This window comes from Martes martes, assembly GCF_963455335.1.
Source record: "Martes martes genome assembly, chromosome: 1".
Lineage (NCBI taxonomy): Eukaryota > Metazoa > Chordata > Mammalia > Carnivora > Mustelidae > Martes > Martes martes.
Window position 1 is genome coordinate 180,971,760 of NC_137888.1, and position 18,688 is coordinate 180,990,447.

General features: G+C 41.0%; 1 protein-coding gene across 1 annotated transcript in view; it reads left to right on the top strand.

Annotated features, from left to right (window-relative positions):
- FRMD4B (FERM domain containing 4B) overlaps positions 1-18,688 on the top strand; it is a 330,954-nt gene that overhangs the window by 239,678 nt on the left and 72,588 nt on the right. The window lies entirely within an intron of this gene.

The following is an 18,688-nucleotide window of genomic DNA, read 5'->3' on the forward strand; positions in this document are numbered from 1 at the left end:
ATCCGTCACTGACATGATAGCTGCTGTTAATTTAGGGCCCAATGCTGGATATGAGGGTAAATGGGGCTTTCTTCCACACTGTGCCAAGGACATGCTACCTGGCAGTGATGTGTTCAGCACCTCTAGTCACCCACTACCCACACTTCTTTCTCCCTGCCAGATAGCTATCCCTGTCTTCCAGCTCCTTCCTTCCACTGAAGACAGAAACATCCAGGCAAGAAAAGAGAGCTCTTATTTGCAGATACTGACAAAGCCACAGTATCTTTTTGTATGCTTTGTTAGAAAGAAATATGACTTGTGATAAAGTTTCATACAGTGGCTAAAGCTCTGGATAGCTATGTAAATGTGGGTTTATGTTTTAAAAATTCACCCTTCTGAGTATAACGTTTGAAACACTGGGTGGTCCCCAGTGGTTTTGTAAATGTCATTGCCCATGTGAAGAAGTCATTGGTAGCTTTCTGTTGAAAGACATATTGGACCTCATTTTTGAGTTTGGGTATCCCAGGAGAGTCTGAAAAAGGAAGAGAGAATTTTCACTTTTGTTTACTCCAAAGCAAATCCCCATGTACATAGTGTGGTAGGAATTGGGCATTCAATGAATTGTTGTACACTAACACAATAAATAAATAGATGCTGTTGACGATGAACACTTGTTCCCCAAGAAGTCTAGAGATAAACAAAACGGCTTGTCGTATCACATGACTAGCATTAACTCTGAAATGTATATAAACTTACTGAGAAACTAAACATCTAAAATGCTTTAAAAATTTCATTTTCCTGGTGTTCCTGAATATGATTTAGCAATGCTATGGTAACTCTAATTACAATTTTCAGCAAAGGAGTAAGAATGATCCTATAACGGAGAAAATTGAATGTACAGTCCAACTTTTATTTTAAAAAGTTAAAAGGGCATTAGATTATTCTCCAGTTATTGTAGATATCAATTAAACGTCAACAGTAATCTTACAGAAAACTAGTTATGGTCGACGTCAGTTACAAAGCCATCGACATACAGGCCAAAGTCAACTATGCCTAGAACTGAGTACATAAGAGAGTATTTATCTAGCAGTTCTTTCCTTTTTGTGCCTGCTACCTGCCAGCACTGTTTGAGGCTGTTCATAACTGCGAATGCTCCGAGGATTTCTTGATTTTTCTCCTTGACTTGCTGAGCCATTTTTTCCCATTTCAAAATGATCTGGTGAGATCGGCATCAGCATTTCTCATTGTGTGACTTTTGACTACTTTTATCAGATTTGCAACCAGTGTTCATCTTTAATGAGCAAGCTCTTGCCTTCCTGCCTCTCTCCAGACCACGGAATCAGAACTGAGGCGAGAGATGGAAATCAGCCTTTTCAACAAGTTTCTTTGGTGATTTTCCTGAGCACTTTAGTTGAAGAACCACTGGGTTTTCTGTGTGTTAAACATGCAGAATATTTAAATATGGGTTGAACCTGGCTTTGTGACATACAAATCAAGGTCCAGAGATGACTCTAGAAAGATGCCTTTTCATCTCTCCTCTCCTTTCCTGGCATTTAAAACAGGAAAGGCATTTCCCTCTTAAGAACAGGAGAGCAGAAGAAGATATGAAATTGCTTTCCAGCTCTGAAACTAATTGGAAGGAAAGAAACGTCTGCAGAGCCTTTTCTGTACGTGTGTGTGTGTGTGTGTGTGTGTGTGCCAGAACTATGCTAAGTGATACACATTTCACTGCATTTGATTCTCACTCTAGTCCACGAAGAAGAAAATGTGTGATCCCCTTTTTAAAAATAAAAGAACAGCAGCCCAAGCGGGTTAAGTCGTTTGCTTAACATCACAGAGCGACTAAAGGTGGGAAAAGTATCCTTAGAAAATTATACCATCAAGGCGCTATGGCCCATAAATGCACCTCTCATTTGTCTCTGCTTTTCTTTGATCATTGCTCCAGGGAAATAAAAGTGTCCTCCCTAATTTAAACCTCAGGGGCTATTGTTACAGGGTGGGTAGGTCACAGCCCCTAACGAGTATTGAATACGTACAATTTGCAAGGTGCTTACTACGTATATTCATTCTTTTAGTTCTCCAAACCTTACCGAAGTTCTGTTATTATCCCCCATTTTACAGGTGGGAATACTGAGGTAGACAGGTTAAGTATACAGAAGGTAGTATAGCTAATAAGTGGAGGAGCCAAGATTCATCCCAGGCAGTAGGATGCCAGAATCTAGGACTTTAACCACTAAATACACTGCTCCTGGGTGTATGAGGGTTCTCTACCCCCTTCCCCATGGGGGAGGTAGATGTGAGGCATCTGAAGTTTAAGCTCCTTCTTTCTCTTATTCTCACCTGTGATGCACATACTCATGGTCTTAGCCCACGGTAGTATAGTTGCCTCCGGACACCAGGAGCCAAATGGCTTCCACAAGTTGGGCTGGGGGACAAAGCACTCATCTCCTTTCTGCAGCACATGAGCACTCATGGAGGAACAGAACCTACCAGAAAGCTACCAACAGCCCCGTGTGGGTCAAGTGTTCCCCGGGAGAGTGCTCTTGTCTGAGTCGTTGGTCAGGTGAGGGCTCGTGAACCTGTTTGGCTTCCTCGGTGAGAATGCAGAGGGGCACACCTTGCCTTTGCAAAACAACCACCTGTGCCAGGTGGCGATGATGTGGAAATTCCGAAACTGATACTGGGGAACCCTGGCAGAGCTCAGCGTGTGGGCAGCGGTCCACCTTGGGCAGCCTGTTGCCTGCGAGGAGAAGCCTGAATGCCCAAAACGGGACTGCGGGCGTGGCCCCGGTTACCATTTCTGGAGGCCTCCGTGACCACATCTGACTTTAGTAATCAATGCACAATTATGACCACCAGCCCTTTTTTAAAACCAGTGATTTGAAGACATACTTAGAAAATTAAAATAACGTTGGCCACCTTGTCTACTGTGTATAAAATTTTTTTAAGGGAAAGGCAGGAAAAGGCAAAGCAAGTGGGGTTCAGGGGGAGATCATGCCCTGGGGTGAGGAGGATAAGGATGACAGCTCAACCTCCTGAGAGCTCCCCAAGCAGCAGGCCTTGATTTTTTTCATTTATTAGCTTATTTAATCCTCTCAACAACGGATAGTGTTTTTTATTATTGCTTTAACAAACGAGGAGATGGAAACATAAGTAAGTTAAATAATTTGGCCATGGTTAAATTGCTCATTAGTAATGGCGCAATCACTAGGCAGCCTAGCTCCAGAAAGCAGAGTATTTGCCTTTCATTCATTTGTTCATTCATTCATGCATTCATTCAGTCAGTCAGTAAAAATTTACTGCATTCCTATTTAGGGCCAGCATTTCTGAGGAGTGCTGCGTTATCAGCATTCTAGCACAAGGACCTTCCCATGGCCTGTCCTAAGTCTTAAGGATTATTTCATTTGTACATTTGTGTGTGGATGTGTTGTGTTAAACTTTTTTAAAAAATATTTTATTTATTTATTTGAGAAAGAGACAGTGAGAGAGAGCATGAGAGGGGAGAAGGTCAGAGGGAGCAGACTCCCCATGGAGCAGGGAGCCTGATGCAGGACTAGATCCCAGGACTCTGGGATCATGACCTGAACTGAAGGCAGTGGCTTACCAACTGAGCCACCCAGGTGCCCTGTTGTGTTAAACTTTAAAGGCAAAACATGTGATGAGACTTTCCAGCACATAATATTTCTGAAAGATGCCAGGGACCGTGGAAAGACTGAGCATACCCAGAATTCATTGATGCATCTTGTTACTCCTTCATAATACTATAAAAAGCAGTGTGAGACATTTTCCTAGCTCTACAATACAAGAAATCTCACAAACAGAATTAGGCATTTGTGATCACACACATGCACGAATACTGTACTTTAAATCTACAGCTCAGGGTGCCTGGGTGGCCCAGTTGGTTCAACATCGGCGTAGGGCTCTGCGATCAGTGTAGAGTCTGCTTGAGATTCTCTGCCCCTCTCCCTCCTTCCCCCTCCTTCCACTACACACAAAGTCTCTCCCTCAAATAAATAAATGAGTCTTTAAAAAAAATCTGCAGCTCAAGAATCTTATCTCATGATCTTAAGCTATTTTCTTACCAGAAAGAGTTTAAGAAACTTAGAATATTAGACCACTTTCTTGGAAATTCACCGCATGCATTGAACATGTTCAAGACTTTGAAAAGTTCTTCAATATGCAAACATGTGATTTTGTTTAGCCCGATATTGTCCAAACTTCCTTGCATGTGAAAATTTTCTTTCAAGCAATACTTACTAATGCACTGCTGACCACACTTGTGAAATGCCGTCATGAGCATATACTATCCCGTTAAATAATAAAGCGGTAAGTGACAACTGTGAGCCTCCTGGGTATTAATGAGCCTGTATTAGATCTGACCACAGGAGAGAACCTAGGTCTATTCTGATTCTTGAAACAAAACATCTCTGGAATCAGTCAAGAGATGTTGACCTGGGTGCTAAGCCAGTTAGGACTGCCTCTGCTTTAGGTGAGCAGGAAGATACAACCAACCAAAAAGGACCAGACATGGGCTCAGGAATGCCCTAACAGATTTCACTATGCTCCCTTTTCTTTTCTCAAAAGCTCTCATCTCTTTGTACCTGGAATAAATGTAGAAACACAGAAGAACCGAACATTATTTCTAATCCTATTAGAAATTCGTTATTGCAAGACTATCCAATCATACTGATTCTTATCCTCCCTCCAGAGCCCTTTCTTCACTGAGAGCTTATTAGATGTGTCCTTTCATTAGGAGACTTGGCGAGAGCCTCAGCCCAGCATCCCTAAAAGACGCTCTTACCCCTGCTCAGAGGGATGGAGCATATGGCTTAATGGTCGTAGAAACTTATTCCGTTTGCATTTGTGTGTGTGAAGCTGGAGGCACCAAAGCTCTTTTCAAAGCCCCTGTGGCTGTCGAGGGCAGTCTGGCCACGTCCATTAAAAGTGAGAACATATCTTTGCACCCAGCTGTCCACCAGCTTTGGGAATTATCTCATGGACGATGTTACTGAAATATGAAAAGATAAATATAAAAAGACCTTAAATAATTGTTTCTAGTAGTAGGAAACTGGAAACTGCCTAAAATACACTCCAACAGGGATTAGTTAAATGAAGGACAAATCATTGATGTGATAAGATGTGGCCGTCAAAGAGTAGAATAGCGTCATTTCTAACGGACAAGGAAGTGTGTCCAAACTACGTTGTCACGTTTAAAAACAATCAACTTATGGAACTGTGAATATACTGTGATTGTTGTTAACTTTGTTATTTACTTTTAGGTATATACAATGGGGTTTACACATAGGGAAAAACAGAAAAAAGTATGGCATAGCCTAAATATCTATTATCTCTGGGAGTGAGGTTATGGAACTTTAGCTCCCTAAGTCATGCTTTTATAATTTTTTTGAGCAAGAAGCTTGAATTATTTTGAATCAGAAAAATAAAGACAAAAGCAATCAATGCAGTCACTGAACTTTACCTCTTTAAAGCTGTATGAAGAGAATAAAAACATTTTGCTCATCACTTTCCCTCTATCAGAAAAACACTCAGCCAGTCACCTTTCTCACCCGGCAAAGCTAATGGAAGTTGAAGATTCCTAATTGTTTTATCTAGAAAAGCAAAAGGTCTACTCTTAAAGACAACGGGCAGAATGGCTTTTTCCCCAGTTGTAAAAGTAATAATTGTCCATTGTAGAAAATGCAGAAAAATAAAAAAAAAAGACATTGATTCATATGCCTAATACTGGAGCTTTGATTGTATTATTCTGCGATATTTCTTTCTTTTGAGCATGATTTTTTTCTTCGCTGAGATCCCTTGTTGCCTACATTTTACATTTTGTTAGACTGTCAACATTTTTGTATGTTTAGGCTGCTTTAACCTTATCTGGTCCACTTTGCTTCCTCTGTTCTCTTTGTTCTTATGTTTGGAGAGTTAAGCGTGCCGCTTGCTGCTTGGGGCAGGAGCACAGGGATACTTTACCATTGCACTTTTTTTTTTTTTTTAATTTTTTTGTAAACATATAATGTATTTTTATCCCCAGGGGTACAGGTCTGTGAATCGCCAGGTTCACACACTTCACAGCACTCACCATAGCACATACCCTCCCCAATGTCTGTAACCCAACCACCCTCTCCCGACCCCCCTCCCCACTGCAACCCTCAGTTTGTTTTGTGAGATTAAGAGTCCCTTACGGTTTGTCTCCCTCCTGATCCCATCTTGTTTCATTTATTCTTTTCCTACCCCCCAAACCCCCCACGTTGCATCTCTACTTCCTCATATCAGGGAGATCATATGATAGTTGTCTTTCTCCGATTGACTTATTTCACTCAGCATAATACCCTCTAGTTCCATCCACGTCATCGCAAATGGCAAGATTTCATTTCTTTTGATGGCTCCGTTGCACATTTTTATTTCGTTAAATATAAACTGACACATGGAGGATGGGAGCCAGGTTTTCTTTACGTCGGAATCTCTAGGACCTCTATCTCAAGTAAAAAGGGTGTTAAATGGACGAGTAAGTGAACGAGTGAATGCTTAAAGAGTGAACAATGGAAGAGCAGGGTTGAGACATTTCAGGAAGTGACATCGACAAGACTCCGCCCCTCCCGGGTCTTCGCAGGGCTCCCCGCTGCCTATAGGGGCTGTAGAATGCAACCAGGCCCCCTCGGCTCAGAAACATGGCCTTGGCTCTCACCTGGGCCTGGTTCCAACATTTTTAAGCCTCCGTTTAACTGTTGAAGCGGGGGCAGGAGTAGTACTGCCTCAACGGATACGTTAATATATGCAAAGCGTATAGAACGGCGTCTGGCACCGTGTTTTGCTGTTTGTGTTTTTGCTCTTCTTACTACTGCCTTTCCATATCAGCCTCTTAAGAGGATGCCCAAGCCCTGGATTATTACTGGAACCTCTTCCCACACTCGCCCCGTGGTCAAACTGAAATACCTCCTCGTTCCCTGACGACCCCAGCCTTTGCCAAACTTCTGTGCCTTTTTAATATACTTAGCCTGCTGAATGTCTTTTTCTCTTTTATGTTCTTGTTTCCCTGCTGACTGCCTTCCTCCCTCCCTTCCTTTCCCTCTGCCAAATATCCCGCTTATCCTCCAGAAATCAGCTCCAGCCCAGACCCCTGGAGCAATGCTTTCCTCCCCTTAAGCACAATCACCAGTGTCCTACCGGAGCTCAGTTCTTCCAGCCTCCACAATATCCTTTACATGCTTCTCCTGACTCTCCTCCCGTTGTGTCGAATTGTTTGTTCCTGTATGTGCCGCCCACGGCCGGACTAAGTCCTTGGGTCCGGGTCAGCCCTCAGTCATGTTCACGGCTCAACCACTGGCACAGAGCCTGGCCTATGCTACAGGCCTTCGGTAAATCGTGGTCAAGTGAGCAAAGTAAACGGAGTTTACACTAGCAAGTGCGTTGATCAGTCTTTCAGAATGGACTTGTGAGAAGATTGAGTTAAGTTGAAAATCAATTCTGAGAAACAACCATAATATTAGACTTCCTCAGCTTTCAATCCTATTTTGTTTTCACTAGTTAAGATGGAGTTACTGCTCCTAAATTCAGTTTTCCGGCGTTGGTGCCGTACTTGTAACCTTGAAATTTAATATACTGAATTTATTGGAATACAATTTGGACATCGCACGATCAGATTTGAAAGTGTGGGCATCTCAGCGTATGTACTATATAACCTTTGTTGCTATGTTTATAAGTAGCTTGTGGAGACGTTCAGGAGAATCACTGTAAAATCAGCTGTAAGAATAGGTAGACACAATTCTCTGCTCGTCCAAGCATCTTCTCTTGGAATTTCAAGGAAACAAGTCATGAACTTTGGATCGCCACTGGGACAGAGGAACATTGAGAGTATATGCAGAGGGAATCCAGTTAATCCTAAAACCTCATGTTAGGCCAGTCTTCTGGCATTTTCTCCCACCCACCCCATTCAGCCATACTACCCTCGCTATCATTGACTTTTCTTCTTCCTTCTTACTAGAGCCAAAGTTACCATAAAAGCAACAAAAAAGCAGGGGTAGGAGAAATATTGGAGAAAGGAATCCTCCCCAAAGTTAATACATGAGCTCCTGAATAATCAAAACAAGATTTTTTTTTTTGGAGGGAATATTCCCTACAACCAAAAAGATATTTTGATATTTTAGTACTATTCTAGCTTCCTGTTCATGGCAAAGAGATATTTTTTTAAGTACACATTTCGTGGAAAGACCTGTTACTATCCCTATTTGTAATGTCTTTTTTTAAAAAGAAGAAGATTTTAAAAAGTGAAAAGAAAAAAGAAAAAGATTTTATTTACTTATTTGAGAGATTGAAAGAGAGAGAGAGCGCACGAACAAGGGGGAGGCACAGAGAGAAGCAGACCTCCTCGCTGAGCAGGGAGCCCGACATTGGACTTGATCCCAGGACCCCGGGATCATGACCTGAGCCAAAGACAGACACTTAACAGACTGAGCCACCCAGGTGCCCCCCTATTTATAATGTCTTGAGAGAGAGAAATGGCCTCAGGTCCATTTAACCTAACAGAACATAAAGCATACTCCTCTGTAACCGTCCAATTCTTCAGGATCACATTCGAGCTTCTTGTCCCAGAATTACTGCATGTAGCTCACCAGACAACAATTTGAGTAGTCACTGAGAACTGAAATATATTCAGTAGATCTGCTAACCTGGCTGTTTTAGCATTTGGGGTTTGAAGGGTGAATATGTGCGTGTGTGTGTGTACACATGCATGCGTGTGTGTGTGTGTGTGTGTGTGTGTGTGTGTGTGTTTTAATCCTCGAGTTCTTTTCAAGATGCTAAAATAATTTAAAGGATCAGCAATAGAAATTGAATTTTTCAGGCTGTAAGTTCTGTCTACACAGAGGCGAGCGTGCCTCCTCATAATAACCAGCCATCAGTATTTACCAAGTGAAGTCACTAAACTAAACATCAGTGTTGGTTTGACGGCTAGCCAGTCCACGAGGAACAAAGAAATCTAATACTGTACTTTAAAGGGCTATTGCGAGTTTTATAATAAATATTTCACCTTTTCCTGTTTCATGTGGTTTTCCCTCTGTTTTCCTGACATTGAAATTATGTTCATCTTAAACCATGAGCATTCAAATATGTGGTGCCTTGTACATTTGTGAGAATCAAAGTTTTTGTAATAATAGCTTATAACACAGGCCAGTTTGAATCCTTGAGGACTTGCCATATGTGCCCAGTCATTGGCCTTTATCACCTCCCTGAGATGGTAGAGGGGGAGTTGTTTGGGGAAAATGGGGTCCACAGAGGTAAAAGAACCTCATCACACAGTAAATAACAAGGAAAATGCCTTCCAGGTGGCACTAGCCAGGGGGAATTTTCAAAGAATGGATTTTTTTGTTCACTGGTATATCGCCAGCACAAGTAAGCACTCAGATATTTGTTAAATACATTGAGAAGAGCTCTTTAAAATGCAGTTAAAAAGCCTGCATTTCCTAGCGGTGCCATTTAGCATGAATTATCTTAAAACATTTAAACTCAGCATTCATACTTTCAGTAAAACATCATCTCAGAAATGAGTTATAAGAAGAGCTCTACGACTAAATTTGACTGAAAAAATCATAAAAATAGTATGATCAGTGTTTGGTCAGAAGCAGAGGGAGGTAAATGGTCCGTTCAGCTGAAAATACAGTATCTTCAATGCAGGAATGAGTGAAATGACTCTGTAAGATGTTTTCTCAGTTTATTCTAGAAATCAAATTTCTTTATGTTTCCTGCTTTTGAAAATGCTCAGCTTGGCATCCTTGAAGATGCACATCTTGGATTTCAAAAGGAAGATGGCAAAGAAACTTCCCAAAATGAATTTACTCATAGCAGATCTCTCTCTCTCTCTTTGTCCATCTTTTTACCTGTCTTTCTATCAGCTATCTGTCATCTCTTTGTTCAGCCCATACTGGAGCCAGACGTACGTTGCCTTTCTGCAGTGTTCCGCACGCTCAGGAAGACTTAGGAGGAAATTTGAAGGGCTGTCTTTGTATTTTTCAAACAGAAGAAATTGACAGAAGCGTCCCATTTCATAATTAAGTGGGCCTAATAGTGATGTTTTGCAATGTGTATTCATTAGGAAACAGACTAGGATATCCATTTCAGTCAAGCCTGTTGAATTGGCCACAAATAGTTTACCCATGTAATATACCCATGTAATATACAGTATATTACCCATGTAATATACAGTATATTACCCATGTAATATACTGTAAGAGTGTGATTGACTTCTCAGCTAAAGGGAGTGGTTCACGGGCGCTTGCCACCAACGCTTGCCACCAACCGAGATTGTTTGCTCACTTCTTAGAGAGACTGTCCAAAGTATGGCCCAGTGCCTGCCATGAGGAGGTTGAGGGGTGGGGAGGTTGGGCTCTGAGGACAGGGAGTCCCACCAGCCTTGCTGTGAATCCTGGTTCCACCACTCACGGGTTGGGTGGCCTTAAGCAACCATCTCCTTGTCTTCTTAAGCTTCAGTCTCCCCACATCTCTTCTGCACAGGATGGTCCTGAGGATTCAGTGAATTAATCAACCTCTTGGAACAATTAACACTTCAGTGTTTCTTATTTTTGTTTGTTGTTATTGACAGTATTATGCCAAAATTCTGTTACAAGATGTTTTCATTTATAAGAAGTGCTTTAGCATTAGGGCACCTGGGTGGCTCAGTCGGTTAAGTGGCTGCCTTAGGCTCAGGTCATGATCCCAGGGTCCTGGGATGGAGTCCCGCATCGGGCTCCCTGCTCCGCGGAGAGCCTGCTTCTCCCTCTCGCTCTGCGTGCCGTTCTGCCTGATCATGATCTCCCTCTCTCTGTGTCAATTAAATAAATAAAATCTTAAAAAAAAAAAAAAGAAGGGCTTTAGCATTAAAAAAGCACAGTCACAGCATAAAAGGAGAATGTTGGTGAACATATTTTAAGCGTGGTATGTATCATCTATTGGAAAAAATAATAAATAATAATGAAATATAAAAAATAATCACTAACCCAACTAGATGGATACACAAAAGTCCTGAAAATAAAAATACCATTGCATATTTACTCAAGCAAAAAAAAAAAAAATAGGATACTGACTTTAGCAGAGCTTCTTTATTCAAAGGCTTAATTTTAACATCATGACCATGACTTTCTCCTGATTCATCCTTTTCTCTCTAATCATCCTTGATTACCTTGTAAGCCACTTTGCACTGTTTTTAAAAAATATGAGTAGTTTCTCAGCTGAACACCCCACTACTACGAATTCAAATTGTAACCATAAATTGGTGCCAGGGTGCATTTAAGCAATTAGAATGCTGTAATTAAAGTCTGCTGTGTATGTCATCTTACAATGCACAAGGATAAGTACAGAAGTGGAGAGCTTGGTTCTAAGTATTTACTTAATGATGCTTATTCATCTGTTCTGCAGTTGTCTCCCCCCGTATTTATCAGATGTGGGTGCCTTGGAACCTCCATGCTTATTAGCAGAGCCTGACCTATTTAGGCTCCCTGCCTTTCTTGCATCGCCTAACAATTTGGCTGTAGATCGCCACACCTAATTTTCAGGGCAGTCTCATAAACATTCACTCCCTTGCTTTGAAACTCTGTTGGAGCAAGAGTTTATAAAAAGATTTAGATATTGCAGAATGGGGGAGCTGGTCTCTCTCCTACTTCCCATGTGACCATCTCATTCTTCCTGAACTTAAGGAGAGTAAAGCAGAGCCTCAAGATCTCAAAATGGTAGGGGTTGGGGGGGAGGAGTAGTGCCTAAAAATGAAAATTGGGAGTAGAAAGACTTAGCGTCCTGATATTTTTTTGTAGCATTATCTCATAGAAAGTTGTCCTCAAAACGTTTCATGTTTTTTTCTTAAGTAGAGATTAATTCATTAAAAATATTTTTTGATTCTCCACAATGTGGCAGGCACTGCGTAGATGCTGGGTGTACAGCTCAGCAAACAGATCTCTGCCTGTGTAGACTTTGGAGTCTTGTGCAATGAATAACCTATTTCACAAGTTTTACGTACCTAAAATCCAGTTCCTATGCAGTTTTTCTAATTGTCCCATTAATGTTCTTTAGAGCTTTTGGGTTTTTTTCCTGTTCTGATCCAGAGTCTGATCCCAGCTCACACATTGTAGTCAGTTACCGTGCCTCTGTAGTCTCCGTAATTGGAAACAGGTAGCCAGTCTTTCTTCGTTTTTTTCCTCCACTAGTACTTTTGAAGGGTTTAGGCATAGGCTAATTGCTTTGCAGAATGTCTCTCCATTTCTGATGTATGGATTTGTCTAATTCAGTGGTTTGAAACATGTATCATGATGGACATGTCTCAGAATCATCTAAGAGCTTGGTGAAAATGCCGAGACCCATGCCCTGTGCTATTTCCTCCTGTCTTACTTCCCTCGGCGTGGGCCTCTGTATTCTTCATTAGCTCTTTTCCCAGCAATTCTGCTACACCCCAAAGTTTGCGAACCACTAGTCTAACATAATTTCCTTGTGGCAGGAATTCTATGCAAGTGATGGATGTTCTCGGGGTATCTTGCAAAGAGGCTGGCAATGTCAGTATACCTCAGGGGTTTTTTTTCTGTATTTAAAAGATTTATTTATTTATTTATTTATTTGAGAGTGAGAGTGAGCACATGCACAAAAGAGAGAGAGAGAGCACAAGCAGGGGGAGAGGGAGAAGCAGACTCCCTGCTGAGCAGGGAGCCCAGTGTGGGGCTTGATCCAGGACCCTGAGATCATGACCTGAGCTAAAGGCAGACATTTAACCGACTGAGCCACCCAGGCGCCCCATCAATGTGTTATCGTCCTTTCTGCCATTCATTTTAATGATCAAAATGTTTCTATTGCGGTAGCCTTGGAATTAGCCATTTTTCCTTTCCGTGGGGAACGGTGTCAGAAATCAAGATCTGGTTTCTATTTAAACTAGTTTGGAACTTCATCCCAAAGCGGGAGCGGGAAGGTGTCATCTGTCCACCTAAAAATAAGATGCACTGCATGAACCATACCTGGGCTGGTCCCCGGGAAAGTGCGGTCTGCCTAGTTTCCCTTCTTTCTCATTTCCATATATTACTTTGTTTATCCTCCCACAAATGAACACTAATTCACATGCTGCAAAACTTTCTCTTTGCTCCTATCTTCGTTGTGATCAAGTTTCTGAGAAGCGGTCTGCCCAGATACTTTGTTCATAATGCTTATGTCTTTGAAACTGTGATGCATGCCCACAGAAACACCTGTAATGCATTTTCCTCTTTCAAAGCATTTTTGTATCTTGTTTTTCTTTTTGTCCTCAGGCTCCGTGAAACACGTGAGACAGGTATCATTATTTTCCTTGCATGTATTTAGAAAGTGAAACCTGAAGAGCAAAAGACTTTCTGGCATCCAACACCAACTTGCGTTGGGTGTTTTAAGTTTGCATATCTAGTCCTTGACTCTTGGTACTTAACTTACAGTGCCCATGGCTCGTGAAGCCTGGGCTGTGTTCTCATGGTTCAGAAACTCATTCTGAGTTGAAAATCAAGGCAAATCAACTAAATACTGAATCAAGAAACACAAGAAGCATTTCCTTTTTTAAAAGGAAAGAGAAAAATGCTCCCATCTTGGGGTGCCTGGGTGGCTCAGTGGGTTAAAGCCTCTGCCTTCCGCTCAGGTCGTGATCTCAGGGTCCTGGGATCGAGCCCCGCATCGGGCTCTCTGCTCAGCGGGGAACCTGCTTCCTCCTCTCTCTCTGCCTGCTTCTCTGCCTACTTGTGATCTCTGTCAAATAAATAAATAAGATCTTTTTAAAAAATGCTCCCATCAGCTTTTTACTTCACTAATCTTTTAGTTGGTCTTCTACAAATTTTATTGAACACCTGCTCTGTGCTAGGCAGTGTTCTAGGTCCTGGAAATAGAGCTAGGGCCAAATAAATTTTAAAAACCCATGACCTTAAGGATCTTACCTATGAGACAGGGGTAATAGTGGGTGGAAAGAAAAACAATAAAGAAACAGCAAGGTGTGTAACGCATTCGAACGTGCAAAGAGGATCACCAAATACCATCATCCAAGGTGCTCACTACTCAGCTCCATGCCGGAAGGTGCGGTGAGATCTTGGACCTAAGCAAGTGAGGACGGAACTGCCACTAAATAAGATGAGAAAATCTTTAGGGAAGATCAGAAGTTCTGTTTGTTTGCTTCTTAGCTGTATGTTAGAGTATAATATACATAGAGAAAGCACATGTAATCTAATTACATTACATTAATACATTACATTACATACATTACATAATACATTACATTACAATTACAATACATTAATCTCTGCAGCTCAACAAACTTCCACAAATCGAACACATCTGTGCAACTAGCATCAATATCAAGTAAACAGAATATTATCACCTGAGAAGCCCCTCACCTGTTCTCTTCCAGTCATGAATCCCTCCACTTCCGTGACTTTTAATAGCATTTGTTATTTTTGGCTGGCTTTGTATTTCATATAACTGGAGTCACACAACATATGCTTCTTAACGCTTGACCTGTTTTTGCTCAAATTATGTTTTTGAGACTCATCTGTAGTGTATGTAGTTTAGGCTAGCTTGTTCACTTCCACTGCTGAGTAGGAGTCCCTAGTCTAAACATACCACAGTTCATTTGCTCATTGATGGGTATTTAGGTAGTTTGCAGTACTTAGTTATTGCATACAGCGCTAGTGTCCATTGTTCAGGGGACATATGTGAACATGTCTGTTAGGTGTTTACCCGAGAGCAGAATGGCTGAGCCATCATGTGTACGTTTGTTAAGCTTTGGTAGACCTTGCCAAAAAGTTGGTCGACAACTAAGTTATAAACCACCAGTGTATGAGAAGAATGTAGTTTTGATGTTTTAATTAAAATGTCTGCTTCATGCAGTGCGATCAAACGGACCGAGTACATTGCAAAGAAGTACACCCAAGTATTATTTGAAGACAATTTCACTATGTGCCCACAAAATGGAAATAAATAAACTAAAACTTATTGGCATTATAAGCTTTGGTGAAGAAATTTAATGGTAGTCAAATACGTTAAAAATAATAATCCTACATAATGATAACCAGGAAATGTAATGAAAAAGAGCATTTGTAAAGGAAAATATAAAATACTGAGTATTAACCCTAACATTGGATATGTGTGATCTTTATAGTATATTGCAAAACTTTATGGTCACTATAAAACCATTTCTTTTTTTTTCTTAATAAAGTTATTTCAGTGGAGGCATACATGGTTGCAGAGAGAAAGGCAAATTATTATATATATATATATGTATATACACATATATATACTTTTTTAAACTTGACAAGATTATTTTAAATTAAAAAAATATGTGAAAGAGAATGCTAAAGATTATTATGGAAAAGTAAAGCACTTAAATATTGAGATCTATTTTAAGGAAACATTGATGAAATGTTACAAAACAACACAAAAATTGAACAGTGTCCCAGACCAAAGTAGAATTCCATAGATATAATAATATGGAACAATGTGACAAGCAACACGATGCATAAAGCAGAGAGAATAACATGGAGAGAATCTTTGAGCCTAGGTTTTATGATAAATATATTTGTCTCTTAGTAATGCTCTAAGCAAGCCACAAAATTCAATATTATCATTCCCCATTTTGCAGATGAGGAACTGAGTTTCAGAGAAATAGCTTGCTCGGAACCCCAAAGATTCTTCCAATGAGGGATATGGACCCCAATCTCCTGTGACTTCATAGGCCAGGAGAAGGAGAACAGATTGAAGGATACGGTTTGTATCCACTAGACAGCACAAAGGGTTAACACTGGTAGCTCAAACAAAAAACAAGTTCTCAAATAGGTAAGTGAACAAAGGGTCATTTCACACATGGGCAATAGCAAATAATATGCAACTGCAAGGGAGAGGCTCAAATTGATTAGTAATCAAAGAATTGCAAATCACAACAATTTTACGGTATTGATACTTTTCTAACTAGCAAGAATAATTTTGTTTCATGTGCTGTATAAAAATGCATACACTTCCCTAAGATGGAAAAATCCGTGAGAATGATGCCTTTATCTGGGTGATGATCTCATGAGTGTATGTATACATGTGCCAAAATTCACCATGCTGTGTGCTAAGATTTGTGCTTATTACTGTATATACCTCTATACAAAAGAAAAAAAATCGCTTTAAAATATGGTCAGTGGCGAAATCAGAGTTACTTGTGAGAAAATAAAAGTAGAAATAATTAGATACTGCCAAGGTTAAGGTTGGTATAAAATGTTTAGCATGGTTAGCTTTAATAAAGCATTGAATTGGAAATCCAACTCCTCTTAAGAACCACAGCAAAGAGGCAGTTATGATCACTTGCATAACTCATAGTGGTCATTAAGGCAAAAACAAAGCAGCTGCTCAGAAAATCACAGTCACTCTTGGTCTTAAGAAACAGAAACTTTTCCCAGGGGTCCTCATGAAAGACTATTACATGATGTAATTAACTATATCCTCCCAACACACGTAGAGTTATTAAGATAATGAGGTTCTAAGGGTTGCTTCCTATATAGTTTCTCAGTAGAAGCCGAAACACAAAAGCCGTTTCACCTTGGAGCTAACCTTATGGTTCAGTTTGTAAGTTTCTGATGCTTCTAGCTTAATCCAGGAATACAACTGAGAGAATCTAGGTCATTTTTTCTCAACTGGAGAATCTTTGGCACCCAGAAGACTTTTGGAAGTGTTTGGAGACATTTTTGGTGGTCACAACCTTGAGGGGAGAGGCTGCTCCTGGAATCTAGTGAATAGAGGCTAGGGGTGCTGCCTAGCACCCTATAATGCAGAGGGCAGCACCCACCCCTCCAAAAAAATGGTGATCTAACTGCAAATGTCAATTATGCCAAGGTTGCAAAACTCTGGTCTAGAAAAACAAATGGAAATATATATCATCAAGAAACATTACCCTCTCCCCAACAACTTGGACAAAAAAGGACAAAATATTAGTCCATTTACACAACGGGAATTGTGTGGTAATGATTGCTTGGTTCCCTAGAAGCACCATTACTCCTAGAAGACAAAAACTAGCACAGGGAAGGATGCTTCTAGAGGCCAGCAAGAACTGCCTTGTAAGATAGTGGGTAGATCTTGAGTGTTGATGTACCCCCCTCCACCGCACACCAGACTAATTGTATGAAACCAGTGAGTCCATATCTATCTCTAGAATTCTCTGATCTGGCAGATTCCTCCTCCTTACAGATGTGTCCACAGAAAAAATTAAAAAGTCTCCTGGGAGCTACAACCATTACTCATTTGTGTGCTTATCACATCTGTTCTTTACACTCTCTGCTGGCTTTGTGGTAAACCAAAGCAAGAGCATCTAAGCAGCATCCAAGTCACTGTTCTTGCCAACTTTTGAGTATTAACCAGACTTTGAAGTCTGGCCTGGCTGAGCAATGGCTACAGTTGACTACCAGTGTCGGGAAGTCCCTTTCTCTCCATCTGTGGGCAATGTTTCTCTCTGGTTCACATCTGCCCAGCTTTGCCCTGACACACAGTGGGAGAGAGCTTTCTTCCCTCAGGTCTAATTTGGAAAATCCCTGGGAGTGTCTTTGGGCCAGCTTCCATCACTTGTCCGCAGAACGATGATTGTGTTCGCACACAAGCCAGAAGGGAAAGAAGCAGCTCTGAAAAGAGTGGGATCTTCTGCGCGGAAGAGGGGCTGGGTACCAGGCAGTCAAGACACATAGATATCCCGCACTCTGGGAAAATAGCTCAGCTTTTTACCAACTTTTTCTTTTGAAATTATTTCAAACTTGTGGAAGGGTTTTAAGAATGACACAAAAAGGATGCCTGGGTGGCTCATTTGTTAAGCATCTGCCTTCAGCTTAGGTCATGATCCCAGCGTCCTGGGATGGAGCCCTGCATCGGGCTCCCAGCTGGGCGGGAAGGCTGCTTCTCCCTCTCCCACTCCCCCTGCTTATGTTCCCTCTCTCGCTGTGTCTCTCTCTGTCAAATAAATAAATAATTTTTTTTTAAAATGGCACAAGAAATGAGGTATGTCCCTCAAACCAAATTTACCAGTCATTAATATTTTGCTACATTTGTACTCCCTCCCCCTGCCTGTGGATGTATAATTTTTTTTCTGAATCATTTAAGAGTAAGTTATACTGTTTATCCTTAAACAATTCATTGTATAGTGCTTAAGATCAAAGACATCCCTTATACAACTGTGTTACAATGATCACATTTAGAACAGTTAACATTGAACCTGTACTGTTGCATACTATACTTTCCAATTGTCCCAATAATGCCCTTTGTAACAACCTGTCCTCTTGATACAAGGTGATACACTGTGTTGTTGTGACTGCTTAGTCTCCTTTCCTTGGAAACAGTTCTTCAGCCTTTCTCTCGCATTCATCCTATCAACATTTTCGAAGAGTATGGGCCAGATATTTTATAGAATGACCCTCTCTTTGGGTTTGTCTCATGCTTCCTCACAATTAGATCTAGTGATGTGTTTTTGGCCAAGTTATTACCCAGCGGGAACCAGCCGGTTGGTACCAGCAGTGAGAGCCAATTCTCACGTGACTTCACAGCAGCATGTTCTGTGAGATCATATTGGTTGTTTGAAATCAGCCGTGGTGGGAGTATTTGCACCATGGACACCAACAGATGCTACAAATGCGGGATCATCCCCCCTCCTCCAAGTTTTGGTTGTGAAACATTTCCATTTACCAACACATCCATGTATATAAGTGAA